Raw genomic sequence first — 10,218 nt, forward strand, 5'->3', positions numbered from 1 at the left:
GTCAGTGGCCCCCTACCTCTCCCTGACTATATTCAGTATGGTGTTGAAACACCTTAACTCCATTTACTTTGCTTTTTGTGTTATTGCTTTCATTTCATTGCTTTCATTTTAAACTGAAAGTAAGGCAAGTCCCCTTCCCCCATGTTATTCTTCCTCATACTTTCGTCAAGTATTTACTCATCCATGTAAACTTTAAGATAATTTTGTCCATTTTAAGAAAAACCTTTTGGTGATTTAATAAAAATTATATGAAATACATATCATAATTTTGAGAACTGAATATTGTTAGGATATTTTTTTCCATGAACATGGAAGCTTTTCTAGATTTTCTTAGGGTAGTTGGACCAAGGCAAGCTAGACTGCTACTTTTCATTTTAAGTCTTGAATTATGTCTTTGAGTTAGATTTCAACCTGATGTTTGTGTAGGTCCTATACCTTGTTGAATTTATTTTAACTATTGAAATGGACTTTTTGCTGGATTTCAAAGAATATGATGGTTTTTAAAAAGTTTGTTACTGGTTTATAAAATTATTTCATTGCCAGTTTATTTTCTAGTTAAAAATGTCACCAATTTTATAATCTTTACATTTATTTCATTTTCTTTTCTTACAGAATGTGTTAAAACTTCTGAGAAAATGGATAATGACTATGAGCACCATTCTATTTACTAATTTAAACTGAAAAGGATTTAGTTCTAACATAATTGCTGTTGGTTTTTAAGTAGTTTTTATTTATATCTCATTTTTTCAACTTATATTTTACTTAGCATTTTTATATGAAAGGTTGCTGAATAGTTTTAAATACCTTTTCAGCATCTATTGATTCAATCGTGCATTTTCCCTCGTTTAATTTGTTGATGTTATTATTTATATTGATTTCCTGAGTTTGAATTCCTCTTTACATACCTGAAGTTCTGCTTGGTTAGATTAGATAAAACTCAGCTGTGATCCCATATCATCCAGCCTTTTAAAGTTGTTAAATATAAGAGTGTTTATAACATTTATATATACTTTAAATAATATATAATAAAATGTCACTGTCCCAAGACCAAGAAATAGAACACTAATATATTGCAGAAGCTTCCTAGTAGCCTCTCCCTCTAAAACAAATCATAATTCTAAGTTTTGTGTTTATCATTGTTAAAAAAAAAAATGCCACCCATGTTGACATCTCTAAACAATATTTAAAAAATTTTGTCTTGTTCACCTTATAAAATGGAACCCTGCTTTGTGAATTTTTCTGACTTGGTCATTATTAGGTTTTTGAGCTTTATCCACCTTAATGCATTTGATGGCCCATTCATTACCTGTATGCTGTCATACCACAGTTTTTCTGTTCTGTTTGGGCATTTGTGGTAGTTCTAGTTTTGGTGTTCTACAAATGATGCCATAACACATTTTTTTTTAATGTTATGTTAATCACCATACATTACATCATTAGTTTTTGATGTAGTGTTCCAGGATTCATTGTGTGTAACACCCCGTGCTCCATGCAGAACGTGCCCTCTTTAATACCCATCACCAGGCTAACCCATCCTCCCACCCCCTCCCCTCTAGAACCCTCAGTTTGTTTTTCAGAGTCCATCGTCTCTCATGGTTCGTCTTCCCCTTCAATTCCCCCCCTTCATTCTTTCCCTCCTGCTATCTTCTTCTTCTTCTTTTTTTTTTTTTTAACATATATTGTATTATTTGTTTCAGAGGTACAGATCTGTGATTCACCAGGCTTACACAATTCACAGCGCTCACCATAGCACATACCCTCCCTGATGTCTATCACCCAGCCACCCCTTCCCTTCCACCCCCCTACCACTCCAGCAACCCTTAGTTTGTTTCCTGAGATTAAGAATTTCTCATATCAGTGAGGTCATATGATACATGTCTTTCTCTGATTGACTTATTTCAGTCAGCATAACACCCTCCGGTTCCATCCATGTCATTGCAAATGGCAAGATCTCATTCCTTTTGATGGCTGTATAATATTCCATTGCCATAACACATTTTTGTATATGTCTCTGCACATATGCCAAAGTAGAGTGTATTCCTAGGACCATAGCTGCCAAGCCATAGGGTGTGACTATGTTCAGTTTTATTAGTTACTGCCAGACTATTTTAGTGATTTTTCAGAATTATACTAGCAGTTTATGAAAGTTGCTTTATATCCTCACCAATATTTAATATTGTTTGGTATTTAATATTTACTAATTTGGGTATAAAAGGAATCTCAATTTTAATTATTTTGAAATTTTAAGATTAAAACCTACAAAATAAGAATTTTCCTCAACTCTTCACCCAGATTTCCCAGTTTACCATATTTGGCCTATTTTTGAGTTTGTATATGTATGTGTGTGTACATAATATATAGGGTGTGTATATAAACAGTCATAAAGTTAACCATTTGAGAATAAGTTGCATAAGTTATTCCTTAAACACTTAACCTGTAAACAAGGACACTGCATAAAATCAGGAAATGGACATGTATGTAATCTTACAATTCAATCCATAGACACCCCACCATTCACATTTTGCTAATTATTCTAGCAGTGTCCTTTATTATTGCTCTCTTCTTGATCTTGAATTAAATCTAAGTGATGTGTTCCCCTTGGTAGTCATGTTTCTTAGTCTCCTTCCATCTGGAGCAGTTTCTCAATTTTCTTGACATTCATGACTTTGATATTTTTGGAGAACACAGGCCAGTTTTTGTAGAATGACTATCAATTTGGGTTTGATATTTTCTCATGATTAGATTCTGGTATGTGTTTTGTTGTGAAGTCCATAGGAATGATGCTCTGTTTGTACTTATATCAGGAAGCATACAGTATTAGTTTGTCCCCATACTGATGATGTTGACTTCTTTTTTTAAGATTTTTTTTTTTTTAGAGTGTGCGTGCATGGGGAGAGGGGCAGAGGGAGAGAATGGCACATGTAGTCTCCAAATTGCATGGCACTATGTAAAAATGTTACCAAAAATAAGAGAGAAAGTGATAAAATTATCCAATTTCTCCATTCATTTAGGAAAGAACAAACACAATCCAACCTGCCTGGTCAGTTAGAAAATTCTTCAGAACATCTTGCTGCTGACAAATTTCTGGAAGCTGCCTACTTTTGTGACCTTCATTGCCTCTCTACTCTGCTGTACCTGGAAAGCACACTTTAGTTATACCTACTTTACCATGAGTTATTTCCCCTTTTAATTTTTTTTAAGTAGGGCTTGAACTCATGACCCTTAGATTAAGATCTGAGCATGGAGCCCTGTGCAGGCCTACCTTCCTACCCATGAGATCACGACCTGATCTGAAACCAGGATATGCTGGCTTAACTGACTGAGCCACCCAGGTGCCCCAGATGATGTCAACTTCTATCATTTTCCTAGGAAAGTGTCTCCCAGATTTATCTGTAGTTTTTATGCTTGATTAATGAGTGATTATAACTATTTTGTGAGTTGTATAAATACCTTATCCATCAATCATTCACCTGCTAATTTTGACATCCTTGATAATTCTTTAACCAACTATTACTATAATGATTGTGAAATGATTTTCTAATTCCATCATTCTACATAGATTATCAACTTAACCATTCATGTACTCATATCAGTAATGACTCATGAATTTCTGTTCTTTTATAAGTTACAATCCATTGCTACCATTATGCATTTAATCCCAAGTTGTCACAGAAATGGCCAGTGTGAACTCCTTTGAGCTGATTTCTCTATTTTAATATGTCCCCATGATTCTTTGAACGCTTCCTTACTTTAGGGTGCCTCAACTTTGGAATCAGCCATCTCTTCAAGGAGCCCTACTATCTTTTAGTGCATAATAATTATAAACTGAGATCTGGATTTTGGTGTGTTTCATTTATACTGTCTGTCTGCTACACCCTCTCAGTTGACAGTTATATTTGTATTTATATGTATATTTACCTATGTATGTCTGTATATACATTTATATCTACTTCTACGTATGTCATCTTTATATAATACAAGTCACAAGTTTTTACTGAATTCTAATTCTGCTTTCCCTTTTTCACATTTGTTTTTTTTTTTTTTTAATTTTATTATGTTAGTCACCATACAATACATCATTAGTTTTCAATGTGGTGATCCATGATCCATTGTTTTCGTATAACACCCAGTGCTCCATGCAGTACGTACCCTCCTTAATACCTATCACTGGGCTAACCCATCTCCCCACCCCCTCCCTTCTAAAACCCTCTGTTTGTTTCTCAGAGTCCATAGTCTCTCATGGTTCATCTCTCCCTCTGATTCCCCCCCCTTCATTTTTCCCTTCCTTCCCCTAATGTCCTCCCTGCTATTCCTTATGTTCCACAAATAAGTGAAACCATATGATAATTGACTTTCTCTGCTTGACTTATTTCACTTAGCATCATCTCCTCCAGTCCCATCCATGTTGGGTATTCATCCTTTCTGATGGGTGAGTAATATTCCATTGTATATATGGAGCACATCTTCTTTATCCATTCATCTGTTGAAGGGCATCTCGGCTCTTTCCACAGTTTGGCTATTGTGGACATGGCTGCTATGAACATTGGGGTGCACATGGCCCTTCTTTTCAGTACATCTGTGTCTTTGGGGTAAAAACCCAGGAGTGCAATTGCTGGATCATAGGGTAGCTCTATTTTTAAATTTTTGAGGCACCTCCACACTGTTTTCCAAAGTGGCTGCACCAACTTGCATTCCCACCAACGGTTTAAGAAGGTTCCCTTCTCCACAACCTCTCCAACATTTGTTGTTTCTTTCCCTGTCCATTTTTGCCATTCTAACTGGTGTAAGGGTACCCCCCTTGTGTGGTTTTGATTTGAATTTCCCTGATTTCTAATGATGATGAGCATTTTTTCATGTGTCTATTAGCCATTTGTATGTTTTCTTCAGAGAAGTGTGTTCATATCTTCTGCCCATTTTTTGACTTGATTATTTGTTTTTTGGGTGTTGAGTTTGAGAAGTTCTTTATAGATCCTTGATACCAGCCCTTTATCTGTAGTATCATTTGCAAATATCTTCTCCCATTCTGTGGGCTGCCTCTTTGTTTGGTTGACTGTTTCCTTTGCTGTGCTGAGTCCCAAAAGTTCATTTTTGCTTTTGTTTCTCTAGCTTTTGGAGATGTATCTTGGAAGAAGTTGCTGTGGCCAATGTCAGAGAGGTTACTGCCTATGTTCTCCTTTAGGATTTTGATGGATTCCTGTCTCACACTGAGGTCTTTCATCCATTTTGAGTTTATCTTTGTGTATGGTGTCAGAGAATGATCGAGTTTCATTCTTCTGCATGTGGCTGTCCAATTTTCCCAGCACCATTTATTGAAGAGACTGTCTTTTTTTCCATTGCATGTTTTTTCCTGCTTTGTTGAAGATTATTTGACCATAGAGTTGAGGGTTCATATCTGGGTTCTCTGTTCTGTTCCATTGGTCTATATGTCTGTTTTTGTGCCAGTACCATGCTGTCTTGGTGATCACAGCTTTGTAATATAGCTTGAAATCGGGCAATGTGATGCCCCCAGCTTTGTTTTTCTTTTTCAACATTTCCTTTGTGGTTCAGGGTCTTTTCTGATTCCATACAAATTTTAGGGTTGTTTGTTCCAGCACTTTGAAAAATGTCATTGGAATTTTGATCAGGGTGACATTGAAGGTATAGATTGCTCTGGGTAGCATAAACATTTTAACAATGTTTATTCTTTCGATCCATGAGCATGGAATATTTTTCCATCTTTTTGTGTTGTCTTCAATTTCTTTCATGAGTGTTTTGTAGTTCCTAGAGTATAGATCCTTTACCTCTTTGGTTAGGTTTATTCTGAGGTATCTTATGGTTTTTGGTCCTATTGTAAATGGAATCGTTTCTCTAATTTCTCTTTTTACAGTTGTGTTGTTAGTGTATAAGAAGGCAACGGATTTCTGTACGTTTATTTTGTATCCTGCCACATTACTGAATTGCTGTATGAGTTCTGGTAATTTGGGGGTGGAGTCTTTTGGGTTTTTCACATAAAGTATCATGTTGCCTGCAAAGAGAGAGAGTTTGACTTCTTCTTTGCCAATTTGAATACCTTTTATTTCTTTTTGTTTGATTGCTGTTGCTAGGACTTCTAGTACTGTGTTGAACAATAGTGGCGAGAGTGGGCATCCTTGACGTGTTCCTGATCTTAAGGGAAAGGCTCTCAGCTTTTCCCTATTGAGGATGATATTCGCTGTGGGTTTTTCAAAGATGGATTTTATGAACTTGAGGAATGTTCCCTCTATTCCTATACTCTGAAGAGTTTAAATCAGGAAAGGATGTTGTATTTTGTCAAATGCTTTTTCTGCATCAATCGAGAGGACCATATGGTTCTTCTCCCTCCTCTTATTAATGTGTTCTATCACATTAATTGATTTGCAAATGTTGAAGCACCCTTGCATCCTGGGGATAAATCCCAGTTGGTCGTGGTGGATGATCCTTTTAATGTATTGTTGGATTCTATTAGCTAGGATTTTGTTGAGGATTTTGGAATCCATATTCATCAGGGATATCGGCCTGAAATTCTCCTTTTTGATGGGGTCTTTGTCTGGTTTGGGTATTAAGGTAATGCTGTCCTCATAGAATGAGTCTGTTTTTTGAAACAGCTTCAGTAGAATAGGTATTATTTCTTCTTTGAATGTTTGGTAGAATTCCCCAGGGAATCCATCAGGCCCTGGACTCTTGTTTTTTGGGAGGTTTTTGATCACTGCTTCAATCTCGTTACTGGTTATTGGCCTATTCAGGTTGTCACTTTCTTCCTGTTCCAGTCTAGGCAGCTTACAGGTTTCCAGGAAGGCATCCATTTCATCCAGGTTGCTCAGTTTATTGGCATATAGTTGATAATAATTTCTAATAATTTCATTAGTGTTAGTCGTGATCTCTCCCATTTCATTCATGATTTTATTAATGTGGGTCCTTTCTCTTTTCTTTTGGATAAGTTTGGCCAGTGGTTTATTGAACTTATTAATTCAAAGAACCAACTTCTAGTTTCATTGATCTGATCTACTGTGTTTCTGGTTTCTAATTCATTGATCTCTGCTCTAATCTTAATTATTTCTCTTCTAATGTGTGGCTTAGGCATCGTTTGTTGCTTTTTCTCTAGTTCTTTAAGGTGTAGAGTTAGTTGGTGAATTCAGGATTTTTCTATTTTTTTGAGTGAGGCTTGGATGGCTATGTATTCCCCCCCAGGACTGCCTTTGCAGTATTGCATAGGTTTTGGACCGATGTGTTTTCATTCTCATTGGCTACCATGAATTGCTTAAGTTCTTCTTTGAGTTCCTGGTTGACCCAAACATTCTTGAGCAGAGTGGTCTTTAGCTTCCACGTGTTTGAATTTCTGCCAATTTTTTTCTTGTGATTGAGTTCCAGTTTTAAAGCATTGTGGTCTGAGAATATGCAGGCAAAAATCTCAGTCTTTTGGTATCAGTTGAGACCTGATTTGTGACCCAGTATGTGGTCTATTCTGGAGAAAGTTCCATGTGCGCTCGAGAAGAATGAGTATTCTGTTGTTTTAGGGTGGAATGTTCTGTATATATCTATGAACTTCATCTGGTCCAGTGTATCATTCAAAGCTCTTGTTTCTTTGTTGATTTTCTGCTTAGATGATCTGTCTATTGCTGAGAGTGGAGTATTGAGGTCTCCTACAATTAACGGATTGTTATCAGTATGACTGTTTATTTTGGTTAACAGTTGGCTTATGTAGATGGCTGCTCCCATGTTGGGGGCATAGATATTTACAATTGTTAGATCTTCTTGTTGGATAGACCCTTTAAGAATGATAGAGTGTCCTTCTGTGTCTCTGACTACAGACTTTAGTTTAAAATCTAATTTGTCTGATATAAGAATTGCTACTCCAGCTTTCTTTTGAGATCCGCTGGCATGGAAGATGGATCTCCAGCCCTTCACTTTCAGTCTGGATGTATCTTTAGGTTCAAAATGAGTCTCTTGTAGACAGCATATGGATGGGTCCTGTCTTTTTATCCAATCTGGCTCCTGTGCCATTTTATGGGAGCATTTAGGCCATTCACGTTGAGAGTGGTTATTGAGAGATATGAGTTAATTGTCATCATGTTGCCTGTGAAGACGTTGTTTTTATAGATTGTCCCTGTAAATTTCTGTTGTATATCACTCTTGGGGTCTTTCTCCTTTTATAGAGCCCCCCCTTAATATTTCTTGCAGGGCCGGCTTAGTGGTCACATATTCTTTCGGTTTCTGCTGGTCTTGGAAGCTCTGCATCTCTCCATCCATTCTAAATGAAAGCCTTGCCGGATAAAGTATTCTTGGCTACCTGTTCTTCTCGTTTAGTACCCTGAATATGTCTTGCCAGGTCTTTCTGGCTTGCCAGGTCTCTGTGGATAGGTCTGACGTTATTCTGATGTTCCTCCCTCTGTACGTAAGGAATCTCTTCCCCCTAACTGCCCTTAAGATGGTTTCCTTGGTTCTAAGATTTGCGAGTTTACTACTACATGCTGGGGTGTTGGCCTGTTTTCCTTGATCTTGGGAGGGGTCCTCTCTGCCTCTAGGACACGAATGTTTGTTTCATTCCCCAGATTAAGGAAGTTCTCAGCTACGATTTGCTCAAATATATCTTCTAGTCCTCTCTCTCTCTCCACTCCTCCAGGATTCCAATAATTCTGACATTGAAATGCTTCATGGTGTCACTTAGTCTTCTGATTCTATTTTCATGGATTCTGAGTTGTTTTTCCCTGGCCTCCTCTTTTCCCTTTTTATCTATTAAATTGTCTTCCAGGTCACTTATTCGTTCTGCCTCACTTACCCTAGCTGTTAGATTATCTAGATTAGATTGGATCTCACTGATAGCATTTTTAAGTTCTGTCAATTCAGCTTTCATTTCTGCCCTTAGAGACTTTATGTTGCCATTAATTGATTTCTCCATTCTAGCCATTGTCTTCACAATGGCTAGCCTGAATTCCATCTCCGACATCTTGGTTATGTCTGCATCCATTTGTAAATCTGCTGCATAAGTCATAATCTCTGAGTCTTTTCTATTTTGGGGGTTCCTCCTCCTGGTCCTTCTGTTGATGGATGGTTAAGGGAATGTATAGGGTCCAAATTATTGACCAGAACCCAAGCAAGATGCACCTCTTTTCTAGGGACCTTAGGGTTGCTGGCCTCTTGTTTTCCCAGCCTGTCTTCTGGGGGAGGGGCCTGCCACGGTGTTACTTAGGCAACCCTGTTTGGGCTTGTTGCTCTACCCCCCTGTGGCGGGGGATGGGCTCAGTGGGAACCAGTTTTTGGGAGCTTTTGTTCTCTAGCGGCTTTCCCTGGTGGCTTTCCACGTGTCTTCTGAGAGTCAGAGCAGAAGAGACCGTTTCCAGCCCTCTGCCTCAGAGCGGAGAGACTGCAGTCTGTTCTTCAGTGAGCTCTCCAGGCCACACTGTCTCCGTTTCTGTCTGGGCTGCTATAAACTGCAGCATCCTGGGTTGTGCACCCCTCCATAGCGCTCCTAGTCCTGCCTCCAGGCTGGGCCCATCTCTGCCCTTTGTGCTTTTAAAAACCGCCAGCTGCTCCCAGTTCGCATCGCGCTCTGGGTTTCTGCCCTGGGGGCTGGCTGCCCTAAAGTCCTTAACCCACCGCTACCAGTCTGAGTCTGTCTCCAGTCCCCAGCATGCGAGGCTGTCACTCACTGGCTGTGTAGGATCCCCACGGCCAGGCTCCCTCCCGCTGCCATTTATCCTTGGATATCTGCCCGCGGAATCACGGGTCCCCGCTTCATACCCCAAAACCAACCGCCTGCAATATTCTGTTTGTAGAGATCCAGATCTATTTTCTTACATCTCAGGCTGATTTCATGGGTGCTCAGAGTGGTCTGGTAGATATCAAGCTCAATTCCCGGGACCAGTCCTTACTCCTCCGCCATCTTTTCTCCCCCTTTTCACATTTGTAATGAGAAACCTGTCTCCATGATCCTCAATATATTTACTTAATTGTTCAGTCCCATTTTAAGTAGCCAATCACTTGACCAGCAGGTCATGTTCACCACCCCAGTTCTGATATGGTGGCCACAAGACCTAACTTTCCATCTTTTCACCATGGCTGTGTTCTCAAGGGTTTTAATGATCATTTCTTAGACAACAAATTAGTTACAACTTTGGCTTATTGGACGTTTATGCTACTGCTTTTGTAAAATCCCTATTCCTTTATTTTCCCCCTTTCTAATGGGGTTATTGTCTTGTTCGTATTGGCTTTGGATATTAATAC

Source organism: Zalophus californianus, chromosome 8 (assembly GCF_009762305.2).
Source record: "Zalophus californianus isolate mZalCal1 chromosome 8, mZalCal1.pri.v2, whole genome shotgun sequence".
NCBI lineage: Eukaryota > Metazoa > Chordata > Mammalia > Carnivora > Otariidae > Zalophus > Zalophus californianus.